A 15698-nucleotide genomic window follows, 5' to 3' on the forward strand; every position below is an offset into this window, starting at 1 on the left:
GACGTCAGGAGAGGGGCATTGCGCGCCTGTGGCGAAAGGGCGCGTGGTCGGGGGACGCGGCTTCAAGGCGTAGCGCGCTTGCGTGGTTGGCCCGCGCCGCGAGACGCCCGCCTGGCAGCCAGCGCTGCCCTGTCCCCGCGCGGACCAGGTGTCCAATGTGGCCCGGAGGCGGGCTCCCAGGCAGGCTCCCAGGCGCACGGCCCAGGCCTCCTCGCCCCCCCTGCCGAGGGAGCACCCTGCGCGCGGGCCGTGTGGGAGGAAGGTCTCCAAGGTCCACAAGTCGGGTAGGACGGTCCGCCGGGGGCGGCCCGGGGCGTTCGCATGCCCTCGGGTGAGGGGTGCCCTGTGCTCGCTGCCGTCCCAGGGGCCTGAGTGGGCTCTGCGGCCCAGAGGGAGTGGGCGGTGTACGGTAGTGAGGGTGGTGCGCAGAGGCCGCTGGGCGGCGGGGGCCTGGCTGGCCTCCGGTCCCCGGTGCCGCTGTGTGTGCTGGTGCCCGCAGCTGCCCGGGGAGAGGACGGAGTCGCTGTGCGGGCAGCCTGCCAGACTTGGGCCTGCCCTTTGCAGATGCCCGGAGTGCGGGAGAATCAGCCCTGCCTTCCTGGGGGAGTAGGGGCGGTTTCCCCGTGCCAGGATTCCGCTTTGGGAATGATCAAGGAAACCCCAGCACGGAGTGAGGGACCCTTTGCCTGCGGGGGTTCCTCTCCGCCGTGGCCAGCCCTCTTCTTCCCAATAGGCCCGCCACCTCGCCTGCTTCGGGAGGTCTCCGTGGACCAGGAGGTGCTCTGGTTATGGTCACAAACTGGGAGGAGTGGGTACTGGTCTGCCATGGCCTGGCAGGGCTGGGGCATCTGTCGGAGAAGGGGAGGTTGCAGGAGGTCGCAGGCTGTGAGCAGGAGCTAGGGCGACCTGCATAGGGAGCACCTCGGTGCCTCAGGACGGTACTCCTTTCCCAGGTCCTCACCTCCCCGCCCCAACACATACTTGTGCCCTTCCCCCATCATATCCAAGAGCGCCAGCGCCCAAATCGCCCCTTCAGACCTACTCCCTCCACACCCATAGGCTCCATCTTTCCAGTTCAAGACCACTATGGGGAGGAAGGGGGGATGCACCCACTGCCTCACCCTTCTGCACCTGGGCGGTGGAGAGGTCTGCAGTCCAGTCCCCTCAGATCAGATCTCGTAGCTCACCTCTCTCCCCAGGCACCTCCCCCAACCCACTCTAGTGTGTTCGGGATACCTACTGATGTATCATTGACAAACCTTAAATGTTGTGTATATATGTGCCTTCAATGGGCAGAGAGGAGATTATGCCAGATCTTGTATCCATTCCCCTAGCATTAAACCCCTACACTGCTTCCAGAGACCCACTCTACAGACAGCCCTCCTAGGAGTCCCTCCAAGGCGATGTGCAAGGGTCTGGGAGCTGCCTTTCTGGGAGTGGAGGTATTGACCAAAGGGCATCCAGGTAGTGTTACAAAGGACTGCCAAAAGGTTCTCTAGGGGACTGCACTTCTTACCCAACCCCAGCCATGTGCTGTGACTGGCTTGTATAGGCTTACAAGACCCAACTGTTAAATTTTCAGGAATTGTACAAGCTTGGTGTCAAACATAGCATTATTAAAAATTAAACTTCATTTTATTGTATTCATTTTACTACTTTATCTTTTACAACATATCTTACCTCAGGGAGGCCTAATTGGCTCAGTCGGTGGAGCACATGACTCCTGATCTTGGGGTTGTGAGTTCGAGCCCCACGTTGGGGGTAGAGATTACTTTAAAAAGTAAAATCTTAGGGGTGCCTGGGGGGTTCAGTCGGTTAAGCATCTGCTTTTGGTTCAGGTCCTGGGTTCGAGTCCCACATCAGGCTTCTTGCTCATTGGGAAGTCTGCTTCTCTCTCTGCCCCTCCCCTGCTTGCTCGCTCTCAAATCTCAAAGAAATAAAATCTTCTAAAAAAGAATCTTAAAAAAAAAAACCAGAAAACCCCCCTGAGATATCCTCCTTCATTTCACATTACCCATGCTGTAGACGTATTCACATCTGCCGTCTTGGAATGGTGGAAATGCTGTGTGACCTGCTCCCTGGCTTGTCCTAGCCTCATTTCCTTGACCTAATAATGGCAGCCTGCAGCAAGGATGGGGTTGTTTACACCATGGATATCGCAGATTCTACAGATCAGGGCTTGACTGATAGTTTTGTTGATTGTCTAGACTAGCCAAGGAAAGTAGTGCTGACAATGAAAATTAAAAGTACGTTATATCTGTCGTCCTTACACTGTAAATAGTGCACTTGCACACAGGTGCAGCATCCCTTCTACTACTCAAAAATTAGGGGCGCCTGGGTGGCTCAGTGGGTTAAAGCTTCTGCCTTCGTCTCAGGTCATGATCTCAGGGTCCTGGGTTTGAGCCCCGCATCAGGCTCTCTGCTCAGCGGGGAGCCTGCTTCCCCCTTTCTCTCTGCCTGCCTCTCTGTTTACTTGTGATCTCTCTCTCTCTGAAAAATAAATAAATAAAATCTGAAAAAATCATTGTCTAATTTGGCAAAGAAGGTCCTCCCGTTACTGACTAATGGGTGAGGTTCTGAAGTAAGTGTGCTGGGGCTTAATTACAATAATCGGAGGGTGTCACAGTTGATTACATACCAAATTTAATGACAACACATTTATTGGGAAAAGAGCAGAGTGGGATGCAACTTCCTTTGTCAAGCAATGACTGAATTGTAACTACTGGTTGACCAAAATGAAAATCTTTGTTCACTGCAGGCGCCCAGAAGTTTTTAAATGTGTTTTTAAATGTGGCTATCCAGTGGTCCCAACAACATTTGCTGAAAACACTGTTTCTCAAATGAACCACCTTTGAACCTTTGTTAACTGTTGTCCGTATATGTGTGGGTCTATTTCTGGACACCTTTCTAGCCTAATTTATTCATCTTTCTTTACACTATGATGCAGGAAAGAAAGGTTTCGAAGCTGATAGCCAAGAAGGAATTCTTGAGACATCTTTGGTGCAAAAAGGTGATTTTATTAAAGCATGGGGACAGGACCTGTGGGCGGGACGAGCTGCAAGGGGGTGGTGAGGAGTGGTCCATTATATATTTTCAAGTTGGGAGTGGGATAGAGAGAGGGTAAGTCTCTAAGGTATTTTGGAAGCAAGTTTTCCAGGACTTTGAGAGGGTTCACTATTATTAGGAAAATATCATTTATTACCATATCTTTGGGCCATATGCTTGGGGGATGATTGCCAATACATATTTTGGGGGGGGTAGAGATAAAGGGAGTTTCTAAAGGAATTTTTCTATGTTAAAGTAGACTTACAGGGACATCTGGGTGGCTCAGTTGGTTAAGCATCTGCCTTCGGCTCAAGTCATGAGCCCAGGTGCTGGGATTGGGCCCCACATTGGGCTTCTTGCTTGGCAGGGAGTCTGCTTCTCCCTCTGCCTGCTGCTCACCTGCTTGTGCACTTTCTCTCTCACTCTTTGACAAATAAATAAAATATTTTAAAAAAATAATAAAGTAGACTTACAGGATCCTAGGGATCTGGCTAAGGTTGCCTTTTACCCTTAGCAAAGTATTAACATTGAGGCAGTTGAGTCCCTAGGGTAATGTCACTCTGCCGTTTCAAGGACTTGTCCATGGGCTGCAGGTAGTAAGAAAATTTAGTAATTTCTCTTCTGCCTTTGTTTCCCACATTATTCCCCCTGAACAATTTTGACCCTTAAATCTAAAGTTGCTGAGGGGAGGATGGTCTCATCTTCTGTAACTTCATGCTGTTGAATAGGGTTGTAGAGATGTCCCTACCTATGGGTCAGCATTGGTCGGCTGGGACTTATACAGATCTTGGAGTTACAAAAGGCAGAGGCGGCTGAATCCTGAGATCATCTGTTGGTTGGAAGTTATGGCAGCGAAGGTGTACCAAGTGGAGAGAGAAAACCCCAAACATGGCTAGTGTAGCAAAAAGAAAAAACCCAAATAAGAGTCCTTTGGCAGTTGACAAAAATCCTCTTCTAGTCCAGAGGTTCAACCCATCATTAAGGGAAAGAGAGGAGGGATCATTTAAAGCACCAATTTGAGTACTCATGGTAGAAATCTGGAAATACATTGTGATAGTCTGGAACATATACACAGCATTCTGTTTTTATGCCAACACGAGTTCCATCTTATGTAGCTGTTAGAACACCTAAAGCCAAGCTATGTTGTAGAGTTTCACTTAGGTCTCTGACAGTGTACTTATTAAGAGCTTCCAGGTGCCAGACAACACCCTCCAATCCCAGAGGGAACAAAAACGGGTGTTAGGTGGTCATACCAATGAGACACAGAACGTGTCCACCATTTGTTTAAATTTGGAAGGTTGGCCGGCTTGGTCATGGTTTTAATAATGTGTCTGTGGATCCAGGCAAAACTGAGTCCACTGGCCTACCCAGCTTGGGGGAAGCCATGGACACAAGTTAGAGCTGCATAGCTGCTGGGTCCTGTTAGGAGACAGTCATCTAATTCTGGACCCTTTAACTCCAGTCAAGATACCAAGGGCTATTCTGTTTTGGAGGGCCATCTTTTAAATGTGTAATAAAAGACGGTCTGTTGTCACTTTTTAGAGACCAAGGGAGTCCAAATCTAGGGACAGTTTCTCTTAGCAAAGTTTTTTTCCACCTCTGTGGCCTTTTTACCCAAATCAGTAGTGTAGTGTAAACCCTGTATTATCTTCCATTGGTTATTTTGGGGTTAAGATTTTTCTCTCATTATTAACAAGCCAGTCCTGGGCATTTCTTGGTCTGAATAGGCTTGCAGACTTTACTGGAGCTAAGGCTGGTAGAAGACTGCTTAGCTGCATGGTCTAGTGAATTGTTTCCTTTAAAGTCTAAGGTCATATCCTTTGATGTCCTTTGAGGTGAATTGAAGCTACCTTCTTAGGTAGGTGTCCAGCCTTAAGAAGAGTAATAATTTCAGACCCATATTTGACCGGGGAGTCATGGCTTGATAATAATCCCCTTTTCTTCCAAATTGCTCCATGAGCCTGCAGGACTAGGAAAGCATATTCGGAATTGGTACAAATATTCATTTTTAAGGCTTTGGCAATTGCAAAGCACAAGTGAGCACTAGGGCACACCCAGCTTCTCTTATTCCCTTTTCTTTCATGAAACTATTACCATCAGTAAATATTATCAGTAACTATTGCCTGCATTTTTCAACAGGGGGATCTTTTAAATCTGGTTGACTAGAATAAACAAGATCAATGACCTCTGAACAGTTATGCTCTACAGAAGGATGATGATCAGGTCCAGACATAAAGGTAGCTGGGTTTAAAGTCTGACAGGTGTCAAGTATATTTCAGGCATACCTATAAACAGAGCCCAGTATTTAATAAGTCAGCCTCCCATCATCCTTTGGTGGCCTTTGGTCTCTAAGACACTCTGGACCTAATGGGAAGTCAATACAGGCAGGGACCATCCGAGAGTGAGCTTCGAGACTCCCACCAGGAGGACTGTCATGTGCTTGGTTAAAGCCTTTGTTTCTAATTGTATCTCAATAGAGGCGGCTTCTAGGATAAATATGACTAAGGAATAAAACCATCAAGAAGACCTCTTTATTTGAGGTCCAGCCTTAACAATGTCTTAATTATAAGGAATCACCAGCAAGTGGGAGAAGATTGTCTCAAGAGATAAGGACATCCCCAAGTGCACCATCTGGTCCAATCATAAGGAAAGTGGGGTCATCCATTATCTCCAAAGTCCATGGCTAACTCCATGGAGTGGGATACACTCTAGCTTTTACTGAGTGATTTTGTCATCCGAGCCACACAGAACTGGTCAAGGTGATTGCTGAGATAGACAGTTGTTGGAGAATCAGTCCCATTTTCAGCTGTTCAAATAATCATATGTCCATGGGGTCCTATTACTATCCCCACAGACTAACAAGCGAGAAGGTTGTCTATACATGAGCTACTGTGGCAATTTCTCTGAAATTTCTCAAGTTGTCTAGCTTAGGCAAACATCATTCAAAGACAATTAGAACTAGGATTTACCATCCATAAAGGTGAGTTATTGAAACATAATTTTTCTCCTTAAAATAACTCTACTTTCTAGAAATAGCCAAATCAAGACTAATTTGTAAAACGAGTCCGATTTTAACAAACTTGGCCTGATTGTTTACATAAGCTCAGCAAGAATAGTGATTGATCATATAGATCTTTGAGAATCTGCTTTGCTGGATCTTTTATAAGGAATTTCTAGGTTGAACTTTTAGTAGCTCTCCAGGCCAGAAGCCAAGCCAACCACTTGCCATCAGACATGCCTACAATACCTGTATATTGGGGTGAGTTCCTCTTCACGAGGTCTCCAAAGTCTCCTGAGGCTCCTGCACCTGCCAGGAAGTGACATTCTTTCCTCACCTGCTGAGGCTGCTGGGAACTCTGTAAGCAGGTATCAGGCCAACAGTACCAGGGGGCTTTATGGCTCCATGTTACAGAAAGTCAATCTTAGTTCCTTAAAGCTGTTTGGTCATATCTGAGTCTAGGCATGTCTCTCTCAAATATGACAGTTCCGTCAAAGCCTTTTGTAAAATGACCACTGTTTCCAATGGTGTCCAGGGTTACAAGGAGAACAGATTCTTATTGAACTTATGCAAATGACTAGGATTGCCACGGAAGAAAGAATATTCACTGAGACCTTTTGAATTTCATAGTGTTCAGGTAGAGAGAAAAGTTGAATGCATGAATTTGTTCACAAATAAATACTTTATCACATTTCTGTGAGTCTTAAGAAAAAGTTTCCTTAATCTGGAAGAGCAAACATCAGAGAACCAGCAATGTTTCAAACAAGAGTCACAAAAATTAGTCATCTTTTTAATTCATTTAGTCCCATGTTACTATTCTTGTTCAGTTTGAATGCAGCTTTTTGTTAGTTCTGGAAACTCTTACCCATTTCAGTTTCAATCTTAAAGATATTTATTTTCTGAATTTGTCCCAAAAGTCCTTTTTATGACTCTCCTTGAAAATGAAACTCATTTTGCAAGAGAATAAGAACAATTATAAATGACAAAAACTCAGCAATGTACATCATTAATGATTTGATTTGAGAGTTCATGCTGATGCAATTGACAAGGAAACTTGGTTATTTCTGCGACACATAACACTTCCATAGAATATCTAGTGATGACAAAGTTATACCAGAACGTAACATACCAAAACAAACAAGCCTAATTAGTCAACAAGACTTTGTTCACGATTTAAATCTTGGGGAAGTTTGTTAAAATCTTAGAAAGTTTTAAAGCACATGCCTAGGCAGGGTTAGAGATCATCAAAAGACTTGATAAAGGCAAAACATAGACACTGGTTTTTCTGGGCAGGCAAAGAGAAAAACAACCTGTTTACATTTTCTTATCAAGAGCCAATCAACAATTCAAGAAAACATTGTCTTTTTAACAGAAAACAGACTTTCAATCTTATACCCGTGTGCTTTAAAATCCATTCATTTTAGGGACACCTGGGTGGCTCAGTCATCAAGTGTCTGCCTTAGGCTCCGGTCATGATCCCAGGGTCCTTGGACCGAGTTCTGCATTGGTCATGATCCCAGGGTCCTTGGATTGAGTTCCGCATCGGCTCCCCGCTCATTGGGAAACCTGCTTCTCCCTCTCCCACTCCCCCTGCTTGTGCTCTCTTCCCTCTCTTGCTGTGTCTCTGTCAAATAAGTAAAATATTGAAAGAAAGAAAGGAAGGAAGGAAGGAAGGAAGGAAGAAAGAAACCTTAGTCTCCAGTGAAGACTAAGTAGTCACCAGTCATGAACTGTCACACCGGAACTCTTCAGACAGCAGATTTATGAATCAGTTAAGCAGAAAGCATCTTTACGAACAGACCCAAATATTCTTAGTTTCTTTGCAATAAGAACTCAAAAGCCCAAACCTATGTTTAGTAGTCAATGATTTAGTACTTTAAAAAAATATTTTATTTATTTATTTGATAGAGAGGCACGCAGAGAGAGAGAGGAAGGGAAGCAGACTCCCTGCCGAGTAGAGAGCCTGATGCAGGGCTCGATCCCAGGACCCTGGGATCATGACCTGAGCTGAAGGCAGAGGCTTTAACCCACTGAGCCACCCAGGCACCCCAATGATTTAGTACTTTATCCTATTTGGAAAAGAACTTGCCATCCAATGAATTTATTCCCATTTATCATCTAAGCAAAACTTTTAAAAGTTTCAGGTTACCAATGACTCTGAAAGCTATCGTAACAATTACCCATGAAAACTTGGAGACAGATGAGATTAATCATAATTTTAAGTCATCTTTTTGCTAACAAACTGCAACAAAGATAACACAAGGTTATTTGACCTTCAGCAAACCTCCATGGAATAAAAGTTTCATGTTTAGTGCTGATAACTTGAAAGACAGGTCTATCTTAATTAAACCAACAAATGAACTTAGTTTATTTTTTTATTTTATTTTTATTTTTATTTTTAAATATTTTATTTACTTATTTGACAGGGAGAGAGAGAGAGAGCGTACACAAGTAGGCAGGGGAGCAGGCAGAGAGAGAGGGGGAAGCAGGCTGCCCTCGGAGCAGAGAGCCCGATTGCGGGACTCGATCCCAGGACCTGGGACCATGACCTGAGCTGAAGGCAGAGGCTTTAACCCACTGAGCTACCCAGGCACACCTATTTTTTTATTTTTTTTAAAAGATTTTATTCATTTATTTGACAGAGAGGGACAGAGTGAGAGAGCGAATATAAGCAGGGCAAAGGGGTAGAGTGAGAGGAAGAAGCAGACTCTCCACTGAGCAGAGATGCGGGGCTCAATCCCAGGATCCTGGGATCATGACCTGAGCTGAAGACAGATGCCCAATGACTGAGCCACCCAGGTGATCCTGAACTTAGTTTAAATACTAAGTTTTAAATTTAAATTTATAGTTAAATAAATTGTGTTCCACCTGGCTCCTCCCCATTGTTAATTTTTACCTGGGATCCTGGTGGGGAAATCTGGAGTGGGCGGTGTTAGGTCCTGGGGGTGCTTTTCGCTCCTTGATGGTGAGGGGAGAAGGAGCCATGGTGCTTGGGGCACCAAGGATAGTCAGTTTTGCAGGCCACACCCAGGGTCCAAGGTAGTGCGAAACAGGAAGAGGGGGAGGGGGAAACAGAAGAGGGGAATTGCTGCCAGAGGGCAGAAAAAGGGTTCCCAGTTCTAGAGCTCATCAGCTCCAATGAAGGAGCAGACGCCATGTTTTCCTGCCAACAAGGGGGGATAGGCCATCCATGTTGGGCCAGAAAAGACAGGGAATTTCCCCAAAACAAAGGGAGTTTCAGCAGCTGCTTGGGAATATTCCTTGAAGTCCCTGTCCCGAGGAAGACTAACCACATTTGGTTCCAGTTATAGCCATTAACCTGGGAAATGATTGAGGGAGAAGCCCCCACGTCTGCTAGAAGGAGGGGCAGTGAGAGAGAGAGAATCCCCTTCATCTGGGATGGCTTCTTTCCTCCATAAACCTGGGTTTATTCAGAGGAGGCCTATTTAGCCAGTTTTTACTCTGTATGTCAGGAGATACATAGAGCTCTCTCAAATAAATAAATAAATTCTTTAAAAAAAAAAAAAAGGCGACCTGAAGCACCCCTTGAACAAAATCACTAGGACCACCGCCTCCAATAAAGGCCCGTGTGGGAGGGATGCTAGCATCCCCTCGCTTCCCCACTGTTTCCTAGGCTACAGATGGGAGCCTGGTGTGTGGACCGCAAGACCACGCCTTGAAGGTCATGCCTTACCTTGCCTTAAAGAATCTGCCATTTTTAACCCGTGGAGAACACTGGGAAACTTTTACAAGGGGAAATTACCCATTTTTGTAATTCAACTAGTAAGTAGAGGACATTGACTGAAAACAGTAAAGATAGAAATCCACCATGGTCTAAGTGCTGTTTCAACACAGGTAGTTCCTTACCACCAACCTCCCTAGGAAACGGTCCCCAGTTGGGTTTTAATGCCATCAGATAGTGGTTTCGGTGGCTCCCAGTGGAGGTCCTGCAGCCAGAAGCGGCTAGACCAGGGATGTGGAGGGAAACACATTAGATCAATGAGAGGAAAACCTCACACAGGGGTCTAGATGGGCAGCCATCCTGGTGACCTTGGTGGCTGTCCTATGCCCAAGACAGACAACTTCCTATAAGGACAGGAACAAAGAGCAGGCATCAAGTTTCTGGGTCTTATTACCATCCTGGCCAGGGTACCAACTTCCAGCCAAAAGGCAGACTTTCTCCTCCCCATAGACCAGCTATGGGCTAGAGGACCATAGCCTGAGCAATTGACAGGAAAGTGTTCCAGTTAAGACTGTGGTCCTTGGAGAGCCCCTGGAATGAGTGCAAAGGAAGAGGAGAGAAAGTACTCACCAAGTTTGCACCGTGGCTCGGAGTCCAGATGAGACTCTGGTCCCAGAGCCCCACGTTTGGACTCCATATGATGCAGGAAAGAATGTTAGGGTTCGAAGCCGACAACCAAGAAGGTGTTCTTGAGCCATCTTTGGTGCAAAAAGGTGATTTTCTGAAAGCACAGGGACAGGACCCAAGGGCAGGAAGAGCTGCACTGGGGTCAGGAGGCCCGTTATATACTTTCAAGTCAGGAGGAGGTCAGGGAGAGTGTAAGTCTCTAAGGAATTTGGAAGCAAGGTTTTCAGGACCTTGAGGGGCTAGCTGCTGTTGAGAAAAGGTCACTTACCACCGTCTAATAAAACCTTAGTCGTGAGACCTTTCAGAGGCATATTGGTGGGCCATAAGCTTGGAGGTGATTGCCAGCACATATCTTAGGAAACAGAGATAAAGGAAGTTTCCAAAGGAATTTTTATGTTAAGTCAGACTTAAAGGATCCTCGAGGTCAGGCTAAGGTCGCCTTTTGCCCTCAGCAGAGTATCAATATCAAGGCGGCCCAGCTCCTAGAGGAAGGTCACTCTGCCCGTTGCACAGACTTGCCAATAGGCCGTAGGTAGTAAGAAATTCAGTAATTTCTCTTCTGCCTCTGTTTCCCATGTCACACTGTACCACACCATCTTGATAACTAAAGTTTGTGATTAGTCTTGAAATCAGGTAATGTTTGTTCTCCGACTTTGTTCTTTTGCAAAGTTATTTTGGCTTTTTCACATTCCTTTGCATCTCCGTATATATTTTGCAATCGTTTTTCAATTTCTAGAAGACAAAAGTGTGAGTATGGACTTGTTCACACGGTTTCACTAGCAACTTTTTTAATGTTCATGTAATGATAACCCACCTGTATTTCGTTATTAGTAATTTGTGTCCTCTCTTTATCTTTTTTAAAGAAATGAGGTATAATAGACACGTATTAGTTCCAAGTATCCAACATAATGCTTTGATACTTATAAATGTCATTCTCTTTTTCTTAGTTAACCTGGCTAGAGGCTTATCAATTCTACTGATCTTTTCAAAGAATCAGCTTTTGGTTTCATCAATTCTATTGATTTCCTTTTTTCAATTTCACTCATTTCTGCTCTAATTTTTATTGTTTCTTTTCTTTTGCTTACTTTGGATTTGATTTGCTCTCCTTTCTCTAGTTTCCTAAGGTGGAACCTTGGATCATTGGTTATAGATAGGTTTTTTTTTTTTTTTTTCAGATTTTATTTATTTATTAGAGAGAGAGAGAGCACGAGCAGGGGAGGGGGCAGAGGGAGAGGAAGAAGCAGACCTCCCCATTGAGCAGGGAGTACCTGGTAGGGCTTGATCCCAGGACCCCGAGATTATGACCTGAGCCCAAGGCAGACACTTAACCGACTGAGCCACCCAAGTGGCCCTCTTATTTTCTAATACATGCATTAAATGCTATAAAATTCCCTCTAAGCATTGCTTTCACTGCATCCTATGAATTTTGATAAGTTGTGTTTCATTTTCATTTAGTTCAAAATATTTTAAAATTTCTCTTGCAATTTCTTCTTCGACTCACATTATTTAGAAGTATGCAGTTTAATCTCCAAGAATTTGGGGGATTTTCCGGCTTTCTTTTTGTTATGACTCCTAATTTAATTCCATTGTGGTCTGAGAGCAGATGTTGTACAGTTTCTCTTTTTTTTGTTTCTGTTGTACAGTTGTTTTTTTTAAAGATTTTATTTATTTATTTGACAGACAGAGATCACAAGTAGGCAGAGAAGCAGGCAGAGAGAGAGAGGAGGAAGCAGGCTCCCCGCTGAGCAGAGAGCCCGATGCGGGGCTCGATCCCAGGACCCTGGGATCATGACCTGAACCGAAGGCAGAGGCTTTAACCCACTGAGCCATCCAGGTGCCCCTCTGTTGTACAGTTTTTATACTTTTAAATTTGTTAAGGAGAGCAGTGTGGCCCAGAATGTGGTCTGTCTTGGCAAGTGTTCCATGTGAGTTTGCAAAGAATGTGTGTTCTGCTGTCCTTGGCTGATGTGGCCTCTAGTCCAATATATCTGGTTGATGATGGTCTCAACAGGGCACTTCCTGATTCTCTGCCTACTGGGTCTGCCCACTTCCAGCAGGGGTGGGGGGATGTTGAAGTCTCCTAGCGGATTCATCTGTTCTCCATTGTTCCTGCCTTGAGATCTATTTTCTCTGATATCAACACAGTGATACCAGTCTTATTTTTTATTTTTTTTTTTTTTTTTTTTTTTTTAAAGATTTTATTTATTTATTTGGCAGAGAGAGTTCACAAGTAGACAGAGAGGCAGGCAGAGAGAGAGAGGGAAGCAGGCTCCCTGCCAAGCAGAGAGCCCGATGCGGGACTCGATCCCAGGACCCTGAGATCATGACCTGAGCCGAAGGCAGCAGCTTAACCCACTGAGCCACCCAGGCGCCCCCAGTCTTATTTTTTAATCAACAATTTCATAATATGCCTTTTATCCAGTCTTTTATTTTCAGCTGTTCTTTTTGTCCTTATGATGTACTTGTATTTCATACAAACAGCATATAATTGTGTTGGGTTGGCTTTTTTATTCGGGGTGGCATTCTTCATTAACTAGAATATTTTGTCCATTATCATTGAATAAAACTCAGTGATATGCTTGTTCTCTCCTTTTGAGCCTTCTTTTGGACCGATGATTCCTTATCATTCATTTCATCAACACACACATTTGCTTAAAAGTTACTCACTCTGCTTTTTTTTAGTAGACTCACAATGGGTCTGCTTAGCTTATTATCGTCTAAAACAAACGGTCCCAACTTCTCATGCGTAGCTGGTCTACCCCTTCAAACATCTGAAGAACTGCACAGAACACGAAACACAGCTTTCCGGGCAGTAGGAACACCGCGGGGCAGAACGGTGGTCCTGGGAAGAGGGAAATACCGAGGAAAGCTCTGCGAGGTCCTGGGCTGCTCCTGGCAGAGTTTTCCAGGCGTCCAGAGTGGGACGAGGAGCCCAGATAAAGCTAGGCAGTGACCCTGACTTGAAGGGACAGAGCTCAGAATTTGGGGTACCCAAGGGCACTCGCAGTTTTAGGGCAGAGTGCCGGAGAGAACGGGCCGCAGAGAGAAGAGCTCTGGGGTTCTGCAGGGTGCTCCCCGCAAGTGCTCGGCGAGCGCCAACCAGAGCGCGCGTGCGCAGTAGCCACGACAGCTCCGGGAAGGACCCCGGCGTTGGGTAAGCATGACCATCCCTCAGAGTTGGTCTAGGGCCAGAAATGGATCGTGGCGCCACCAGCCATGCGCCTTGAGGAGAATCTCCTGAAAACTACTGCCTCAGTGGTGGATCAAATTGGCCTAAAGCTTGTTCTTAGCCCACCCAACAAAATGCAAAAGGAAGACCGGAAAGGATCCAATCGTGTCCTAATAACTTCACTACATTCCAGAGGAAGCCCAAATGTATAATGAGAGGACTAGAAAATCCCCATGACGGAACATTGTGAAATTTACACTATCTGGCGTCCACTAAGGCTTACCATAATGCAAAGAAGCAGGTCAATACGACTCATAATGACCAGGAAAACTTAGCTGTTCAGAGCTGAACCAGAAATGACACAGATGATAGAATCAGTAGACAAGGGTATTAAAGTCATAACTGTATTCCGAATGTTTCGGAAGCTACAAGGAAGATTAAAAATGTTGAGTAAATGGGGTGCCTGGGTGGCTCAGTGGGTTAAAGCCTCTGCTTCAGCTCGGGTCATGATCCCAGGGTCCTGTGATTGAGCCCCGCATTGGGCTCTCTGCTCCGCGGGGAGCCTGCTTCCTCCTCTCTCTCTCTCTCTCTGCCTGCCTCTCTGCCTACTTGTGATCTCTGTCTGTCAAATAAATAAAATCTTTTAAAAAAATGTTGAGTAAATGTGTAAAATTGTTGAATCACTGTAGTGGACCCCTGAAACCAATATCACACTGTACGCTAATTAAGCTGGAATTGAAAAAAATGTTAAGTAGAGATGAAAGAAAAAAAAAAAACAAGTGAAAGCACACATCCATATAAAGACTTACAGGTGACTGTTCAGAGCAGCTTTATTTGCAATAGCCAAATACTGGAAATTGCCAGAATGTCCACCAACAGGTGAATGCAGAAACAAACTGTGGTTGTCCCACACAATGGAATATTACTCACTAGTAAAAAGGAATGAAGTATTGATTGATACACCCAACAATGTAGATAAAACTCAATATAATTATACTAACTCAAAGTAGACAGGCAAGAAAAATAGAAGATACGAGGCCACTTACATAACACTGTAGAAAATGCAAATTAGTTTATAGCAACAGAAAGCAGATCGGTTGCTGGTTGTCTTGTGGAGAGCTGCCAGGTGAGGACCCGGTGGGGCTGATGAGTGTGTTCAGGACCTTGATGGTGGTGATGATGTCATAGGTGTATACATACGCCCAAACTGATCAAATTGTCATTGTATGTCAGTCACTCCCGAATGACTTGAATGATAAACTCAATACCTTCATCCTCTATAAAGAGAGGTCTTTGGGGGTATTTTATCTAGAACAGCTAACTCCATTTACCCTTTCCTGATGTGTATGTTGTCAGATATCTGTGATGTCTATCTTTTTGTTGTGGTTTAACATAGTCCTATTTTCTTTATCTTTCCCACCAGATGTCCCTCTTGCCTTGCTCCTTGCTTACCTGCAGATGGTCATCTGGGATCTCTTCATCTCAGCCAAACCACATCCTTTGGAGTTACCTTCCTGAAGACCTTTGGTCTGTGTCTGAACATATCTTTATTTTGCTTCATTTTTTCTTTAAGAATACAAGTAAACTTTTTTTTTAGTGAATATATACAGAAATGTGCACAAATCATAAATGTGCAGTTGAACTTGCAAAATAAATGCATTGTATCTCCAACATCTGAATCAAGGACTAGAGTATTACCCACTTGGGGGAATCATGCAATTGCCCTCACCCCCTGTAACCCTTGTAACATGCTGCTGAATTCTGTTTGCGCCTATTTCGTTGAGGATTTTTGCATCTGTGTTCATCAAAGATGTTGGTCTATAGTTTTCTTTTCCTACAGTGTGTCTCTCCGACTTTGATATCAGGGTAAGGCTGGCCCCATAGAATGAGCTGGGAAGTTTCTCTCCCCTTCAGTTTTTGGGAAAAGTTGGAGAAGGATTGGTGTTAATTCTTCTTTAAGTGGTAGAATTCACCTATGAAGCTGTCCAGTCCTGGGCTTTGCTCTGTTGGGGATTTCTGTTTACTGGTTCAGTCTCCTTACCAGTCATAGGTCTGTTCAGACTTTCTGCGTCTCTGTGATGCAATCTTGGTAGGTTCTGCGTTTCCAGGAATTTGTC

At 44.9% G+C, this 15698-nt stretch overlaps 1 long non-coding RNA gene across 1 annotated transcript; it reads left to right on the forward strand.

Annotated features, from left to right (window-relative positions):
- Positions 1 to 22: 22 nt before the first annotated feature.
- Positions 23 to 15353, forward strand: LOC308359919. The gene is made up of 3 exons (XR_013968487.1): positions 23 to 284; positions 2948 to 3010; positions 15005 to 15353. It is a non-coding gene; the product is annotated as an uncharacterized lncRNA (long non-coding RNA).
- The last annotated feature ends 345 nt before the right edge of the window (positions 15354 to 15698 follow it).

The sequence above is a fragment of the Martes martes genome (genome assembly GCF_963455335.1).
Source record: "Martes martes genome assembly, chromosome: 2".
Classification (NCBI taxonomy): domain Eukaryota; kingdom Metazoa; phylum Chordata; class Mammalia; order Carnivora; family Mustelidae; genus Martes; species Martes martes.